The 8,328-nt window shown below is 42.7% G+C and overlaps 1 non-coding gene across 1 annotated transcript; it reads right to left on the bottom strand.

Annotated features, from left to right (window-relative positions):
* Nucleotides 1–2,076: 2,076 nt before the first annotated feature.
* Nucleotides 2,077–2,240, bottom strand: LOC112440301 (U1 spliceosomal RNA). Its single transcript, XR_003028466.1, has one exon. It is a non-coding gene; the product is annotated as a U1 spliceosomal RNA (small nuclear RNA).
* Nucleotides 2,241–8,328: the final 6,088 nt, after the last annotated feature.

Below are 8,328 nucleotides of genomic sequence, written 5' to 3'. Positions count from 1 at the left end.
AGTTCAAGACGAGCCTGGTCAACATGGCCAAATACCGTCTCTACTAAAAACACAAAAATTAGCTGGGCATGGGGTTGGGTACCTGTAATCCCAGCTACCAGGGAGGCAGAGGCAGGAGAATCACTTGAACCCTGGAGGCAGAGGTTGCGGTGAGCTGAGATCACACCACCGCACTCCAGCCTGGGCAACAGGGCAACATTTCGTCTCAAACAAGCAAACAAAACAGTTGCCTAAAAAATTTACTGAACATTTAAATAGATAATAACTTTAATTTAAACTTTTCAAAATACACATAAGCCCACAATCCTAACGAAAATATTTTCATTTTTCAATGTCCCTTTCTGATCTTTCTCGATCTGCGTGAGATTTTCACATTCTGCAATCAGAGTGCATGTCCAGGTGGTCCTGCCTGGCATCCTCTTCTCTGTGCCGTAGCAGCATGATAACCATGCTAATGGCTGCATCAACAAGGTTTGGAAGCATTCTATGTGTCTGACAATAGAGGAATACCTAAATAAGCAGTCATACATCCATTGTAGGTGATTATTTTCCAGCCTTTATTTTAACAATTTTGCGAATTTTTTTTATTCAGCAACAATTATCCCATCCCCCACTCCATCCCACCTAGTGTTCTTGTTGACTTACCTCTTTAAAGTAAGTGGGTGAGCATTCATGAGCAACTTCCCTTTTCATTAGCCTCTTCTATATTAGACCTCAGAACTATCTTGAGAGCCATTTGACAGTCTCAACTCTGGCCAGGCCATGCCCTCATGGTGACAATCCTGGAGGAAGGATGCTTTAATTTAGCAGAACGAATTCCCTCACTGTGTTCCATGGCCTGGTTCCTCGACTGTGGCTCATCTGCAGCTCTGGATGATATAAGCCTGGTATATTTTTATGCCTTGTGGAATTTCTCCCTCTACAGCTCATTGGTCTTCTTTTTCCAGCTGCAGAAAGGCTGGGCACAATAGCTCCCACCTGTAATCTCAGCACTTTGGGAGACCAAAGTGGGAGGATCACTTGAGCCCAAAAGTTCAAGACTAGACTGGGCAATGAAGTGAAATCTCATCTCTACAAAAAAATCAAAAGCTAGCCAGGCATGGTGGCGTATATCTGTGGTCCCAGCTACACAGGAGGCTGAGGCAGGTGAAGCACTTGAGTGCAGGAGGTTCAGGCTATAGGGAGCCATGTTTGCACCACTGTACTCCAGTCTGAGCAACAGTGAGACCCTGTTTCAAAGAAAAACAAAAACAAAAACAAAAAAACATTGTTTGTGGCTGGCCACAGTGGCTCACGCCTGTAATCCCAGCACTTTGGGAGGCTGAGGTGGGCGGATTACTTGAGGTCAGGAGTTCAAGACCAGCCTGGCCAACATGGTGAAACCCCATCTCTACTAAAAATACAAAAAAAATAAATTAGCCAGGTGTGGTGCTCCACACCTATAATCCCAGCTACTCAGGTGGTTCAGGCATGAGAACTGCTTGAAGCCGGGAGGCAGAGGTTGCATTGAGCTGAGATCATGCCACTGCACTCCAACCTGGGCAACAGAGTGGACTCTGTCTTAAAAAAAACAAAAACAAAAAACAAAAAAACATTGTGTGGTAGTGAGATGAGTTGCTTGCCAGCAATGTGGGTCTATATAGACACTTCTGAGCAGGCTGGGCTGCCTTTTCCACAACAGCCCTCTATCCCCACTCCACCCCACGTTGCCCACCCACTAAAATTCACAGCCACATCTGAGACTATCTTTGGTTTCCAGATCTAAGCCATTATCTTCACATTTTCAGGAAGAATAGATTCTTGAGGGTAGCAGAGCTCTCTTGGGCATTTCTGGTCAAAAACATATAGTTTTATCTTCTTTTCTCTATAGGAGAATTTCACCCAATATAATTAAGATTTCTCCCTTGTCAACAGCTGCAGGGTCCAGCATGCCTGTCACTGTCCAAGCCTTCCCAGAATCTCTGGTCAAAGGTTTTAGGGCAGTGCAGTCTTCTAGTACAGCTTCTTCAAGCACTCTCAGAACTTGGTCTTGTCTTTTCTTTTCTTTTTTTTTTTCTTTTCTTCTTTTTTTTTTTCTGGCGGAAAGCGTGAACACAGTCCCCCATTAACACAAATTATGCAGTCGAGTTTCCCACATTTGGGGAAATCGCAGGGGTCAGCACATCCGGAGGGCAATGGATGAGACTCACCCTGGGAAAACCACCTTCGTGTTCATGGTATCTCCCCTGCCAGGTAAGTATAGAACTTGGTCTTTTCTTCTCTGATCCTGGTGCATCTTTGCAGGAAGCAAAGAAGCTGGGTGCAATTTTCCTTCTCAGCAGCTCTAGTGTCCTAGTCCAAGTGCTGTCTGTCACTATTACGAATCAAGTTACAGGCAGTCTCAGAATCAGGTAACATTGTAATCTGGCTGTATTTTAAAATATGGTTTGAGATGTGTCTAACTCCTGTCAATGCTTGATAAAAGTGAATTCTTCATTATGAATCTTGAATTTCAGTCTAGGCATGAAACTGGACTCCATCTCAAAAGAGTTGACTGTAGTTGATTTATTCACATCCTCAGTCCACTCTTACGAGGCTTTCCATGGCATCCCTCTACTAAACAGCTCCTACTGAGGTCATCAGTGACCTACCTATATCTTGCCAAAGCCAATGGTCCATTCTCTGTCCTTACCTTACCTCTCTGTGGGATTTGGCAAGTTGACCACTCCATCCTTCTGGAGGCCCTTTCTTCTCTAGGCTTCAGGGAACCCACCCTCCTGGAATCCTCTCTTCCTGCTTTCATTCTTGCCATCCCAGCAGCCCCTTTTCAGATGGCAGTCTGAGTGATATTTTAAAAACATTTGCTATGCCAGGCACAGTGGCTCACACCTATAATCCCAACACTGTGGGAGGGCAAGGTGGGAGGATTGCTTGAGCCCAGGAGGTCGAGACTGCAGTGAGCCATGATCACGCCACTGCACTCCAGCCTGGGTGACAGAGCAAGACCCTGTCTCAAAAGAAACAAACAAAAATTTTACTTAATCACATTGCTATTCCTCCAAAAGCTTCCAGTTATGTGTTGGGTAATAACCCAGCCCCTAGCATGATTTATGGTTTGACCCTGCCTTCTTTGCTCAGTCCTCACCCACACTCTTCTGCTCATCCACCAGTCTCCAGCAACACTGGCCTCCTTCTATCTGTCAAATTCTCCAGGAGCTTTCAAATTGTTGGGCCTTCATCTTAGAATGGTCTTCCTGCGAGTCATCATGTGGCTGCCTCCTCTTCACTTGGGTCGCAGCCAAACATCAACTCCTCAAGAGTTTTTCCCTGTCATACCTCTTCCTTCAAGTCACTCCTTTTTCTCTTCACAGCTCGTATTATCTGAAATTTTCTTCATTTATTTTCTGGAGTGTGAGTTCATGAAGGTCAGGGACTTTATCTTGTCATATTATACCTAGTACTGAAAACCACACAGAGCAGGCCCTCAGTAAAGACTCATAGGCCGGGTGCAGTGGCTCATGCCTTAATCCCAGCACTTGGGAGGCTGAGGTAGGCAGATCACTTGCAGCCAGGAGTTCGGGACCAGCCTGCCCAACATAGCGAAACTCCCATCTCTACCAAAAATTACAAAAATAACCGGATGTGGTGGTGCACACCTGTAGGCCCAGCTACTCGGGAGGCTGAGGTGTGAAAATCACTTGAGCCTGGGAGTTGGAGGTTGCAGTGAGCCAAGACCACACCACTGCTGTCCACCCTGGGTGACAGAGCGAGACTCTGTCTCAGAATAAATACATACATACATATATACATACCATAGACCAGCTCTTAATTATTTTACTGTCCAGTGTTCGGGAGCCCATTCTGCTCATTATGTAGACACCTCAAGTAGACTGCAAAAAAATATATAGCAAATCAGTTGGTCTGTAGTTGTACGTTTAACAGGTATTAGAATGCCTCAAGTTTTTTAGGTTTCTACGTTAGAAATACTTGCCCACAAGTGAGCTGAAAGAAAAACATGAATATAATGGTTGGAAGTTTCTTTTTTACATAAATGCTTCTAATTTGTGGTCAATAAGAAGGTAGGTTAAAGATTCAAGAGAAGTACAAGACCTCCCCTAACTAACCTCTGTCAGTATCACTCACTTCAGCTCCCCTCCCATTGCAGGATACCTATCATGGGTCAGGCACTGGGCTAGATGCTGGGAAATGAGTAAGACACAGGCTCTGACCTTGACTTTACACTCTGACTAGGGACACAAGCACATAAATAGGTAATGTCAGTGTAATGTGGACTGTGCTTCCAGAGGGCCACCCATGAGACACAGGGTTGGCCATTCGGTCTGTCTGGAACATGCAGGGGATATTTTCTCAAGGAGACCACCTCCATGTTTGGCCCCTACTAAGATGTATCACATTTCCTCACGGTGTTCTTGTGTTTTATAGAGTATTTATAAACCACCTGTCTGCTTTCTGTTCTTTTGAAACAAGAGGAATTTCTTTAGTTATATTTCCAAAGATTATATGATACATATGATATGATATATATGATATATCAAGTGTCTTAGTCCACGTGGACTGCTGTAACAGGGTGCCATAGATTGAGTGACTTCTAAACAACAGAAATTTATTTCTGGAGTCTGGAAAGTCTAAGATCAAGGCATTGGCAGATTCGGTGTCTGGTGAGGCCCACTTCCTGGTTTCTAGATAAACATCTTCTTGCTGTGTCCTCACATGGCAGAAGGGGCAGGGATCTCTCTTGGGTATCTTTAATAAGAACAAGGATCTCATTCATAAGGACTCTGCTCATGACCTCATAACCTCCCAAAGACCCCACCTCCTAGTACCATCACATTGAGGATTAGAATTCAACATATGAACGTTGGTGGGACACAAATATTCAGTCTATATGATCAACATTGTTTTTTTCTTCTTGATAGCATTGCATTTTTATCTGATATAATTAGATTTTCTGCCCAGAGGCCTTTGTGAAACTTTCTGACAGTTAATTGCTAGAATGTTTTTTTAACCTTCTTACCATTGAACTTTCTGGGATGAGTCTTATATTACCCAGATCAGATATGTTCCAGGTCAGCGTATTTGGAGATGAAAGTGACCCTTTTAAAATTTCACTGAACCGGTAATGAACATATCAGTCAAAATAAGATTTTAATTATTAAACTAGACTAAGATCTTTTTATTAGAACCAGCCAAACTGTCGGTCATCAGTGTTGTTCTGTTCCATATTTAATATGTAATATTTAACCATATTTAACTACATTTAAGTTACCTATTTAAAAAAAACCTTTAGACTTTCTGTCTTTTCAATTGATGCCCAGTCTTCTTTCATTTCGTGGTTATTTTCTCTGTTTTAACCATTTAATTCTAGACAATATGGCTTGCTGGTTTCCATTGTTTGCTCCACAGGCCCTCATTTCTTTAAAGTTAATGAAATGCTCCCTGTCAAATAGAAATGTAACTTGTTAGTTCTTCTGTAACCAAAGGACACTATGCTTGCCTGACACAGCCCTACAAGGGACTTGACTGTAACCATTTTCTTTGTACTGAAACTACTTTTCAGCTTCTGTGATAGTATTAATTCCTAGTTTTCTACCAAACTCACTAAGTGTTTTCAAATGACAGAGCTGTGATGCTCTTGGAGACAGGACTGAGCTAAATGTGCGAAGAAAATAAGGTAGCAGTGGTGGGGAAATTCTGAGGAGCTGCAGCTTGCAGGAAGCTGGACAAAATGCCAAGAGAAATGAAAACTAGGATGGTTTGGATCTAAGTAATCTCCTGAAAGAGAAAATTGTTATCAGGCATAATTTTAGGGAAACATATATAAACATATTCTTGGCTGCAAGACCCTACATGAATAGCTTCTCCACATATACACACATCCAGGCTCACACAGAAGCTCAGACCTCATGTCTCATGACTCTTGCGTTGTTCACTCTGCTACAATCAAGACAGGCCTTGGCCCCATTTGAGCCTTTGCTCTGGCTATTCTCTCTTCCTGGAACACCCTCCCCTACAAATACCTAGGGTGAATTCACTATCTTTGAGTCTTTGTCCAAATACCACATTCTTAAGGAGGCTGTAAGGGAGAAAAAGTAACATTTTCTCACCCATCACAAAGTTCTCCCATCACAAAGACCCCTATAAGAAAAGCAGACCAACAGGGGAAGCATACAAATATACTTAATGTAAGTTTAACATGGCATGGGAGACTTCAGAAATAAAGACTTAGGGAAACAGGGAAAACTGTATTTTTGTAGAGGGTCATGCAGAAATATGATTGGAGAGCAAAGGGATATGGTAATTAACTGGGAGGAACTTAGCAAGGCCTATTTGTTCAGATTTTTCTCTGTGTCTTCATTCATTTCCTCTGGGTATAGGGAGGACCCTTCTAGAATGAGGGCCTTATGACCTGCTTTAGAGGAAGATCAAACAGTTCTTCTATGGCCTGTTTCAGGGGAGAACAGTGGGAGGAGGGCAGAGGGACCTTTCTGCTTCTGTTATTTTCTCAAATGCCAAAGTGTCAAACTTTGGGGTAGCATGTCCTGAACTCTGTCAAGGCCTTCTTTGATGATTATATTTAAAACTGCAAAGTATCCCTGTCAAATGCTGGCTTTCAAAAACTATCATAGAAACAACCTATTGATAAGACAAAGCTGACTACATTCATACTACAATAAGACAGAAAGAGTGTGCACTACCTTGACAGTCTTGGAGCCGACAGGCGGTGAAGTTGGGATGTTTATGAGGTATGTGAGTCAGGTTTAAGGCAGATCTTTCATTGTGGGGGCTTGCTTAGGGTTGCATAAAATTATGATATAATTTAGAGTTGGTAGACAGAGCAAGGTGAAGGTTTGAGATGAACCAGCATTTGAGATGAGTCAACAGTCTTTGATCAAACCATTCATTTTAGTGGGTATTTTGGGAAGTTCCTGGAAGAAATGATAAGGTTACATGCAATTGTATCTCTTGGGCAAGAGTTTCCTGGAGTAGGAAAATTATATTGATGAAGACAGAATAGAAAAGCTATGTTAGTGAAGACAGCCCAGTGATAAGAGAATGTTAATGTAGATGGGAAACTGTGAGCAGTTCTCACTCCAGTCTCCTTTACCTTTACCAGTCCCCTTACATACTTTACATATGCAAGTATGTATAGTCTTACATACTATACAATTTAATCACTATGATTGTTTGTTGGCTGTCTCCCAACATCCCCTCACAGTGAGAGTGTAAGCTCCACTAAACAGTACCTGACATACATTACTATTAATAATAGCAAATACTTATAGCACTAACCATGTATTGGATGCTGTTCTAAGGGCTTTATATTTATTTCCTCATATCATCCTCACTAAAACCTTATGAGAAGGTATTAATATTATCTGCATTTTAGATGCATAAGCACAGAGTTACTAAATCCATTTGCCGAAGACCACACAGCTGGTAAATGTAGAATCTGGATTAGAATCCAGTGTCTGGCATCTTTTCAACCTCATTACTAAGAGCCTCCCCTGTGGGTGGACATTTTGGTGAATATTCACACAGGAGGTGTTAAAACTATTAATTGGAGGCCATTAGGCTGAGGTGGCTCCAGCACCCTGGGTTCCTACAGAAACAAACTGAAATCCTGATCAGTATAAATAGTAAAATGAAACTTAAGCTTAACCAATCAGAAACTACCAACTAGCCTTTAGCTTAGGAACTTTCCATCAGAATGATCCAAATAAGGCTTGTTCACTTCAGCCAATGAAATGTTTTATCTGCCTTGCTTCTGCCTTCACCTCATAAAAGTCTTCCTCCCTGATCCCACTTTGGTGGCACCTTTGAACCACATGCAATCTGGTGCTACCCAATTCATGCATTGCTATCTGCTCAAATAAAATCTTCAAACAATTTTAGGGCTGGGCACGGTGGCTCACGCCTGTAATCCCAGCACTTTGGGAGGCTGAGGCAGGTGGATCACGAGGTCAGGAGATTGAGACCATCCTGGCTAACACAGTGAAACCCCGTCTCTACTAAAAATACAATAAAAATTAGCCGGGCGTGGTAGCGGGTGCCTGTAGTCCCAGCTACTTGGGAGGCTGAGGCAGGAGAATGGCGTGAACCTGGGAGTGGAGGTTGCAGTGAGCCAAGATCATGCCATTGCACTCCAGCCTGGGCAACAGAGCGAGATTCTGTCTCAAAAATAAAAAAAAAAACAATTTTAACAAGTTTTATTTTGGCTGGGCACAGTGGCTCACACCTGTAATCCCAGAACTTTGGGAGGCTAAGGTGGGCAGATCACTTGAGGTCAGGAGTTCAAGACCAACCTGGCCAACATGGTGAAACCCATCT

This window comes from Pan paniscus, chromosome 5 (assembly GCF_029289425.2).
Source record: "Pan paniscus chromosome 5, NHGRI_mPanPan1-v2.0_pri, whole genome shotgun sequence".
NCBI classification, from domain to species: domain Eukaryota; kingdom Metazoa; phylum Chordata; class Mammalia; order Primates; family Hominidae; genus Pan; species Pan paniscus.
This window is presented reverse-complemented; position numbering and strand designations above follow the sequence as displayed.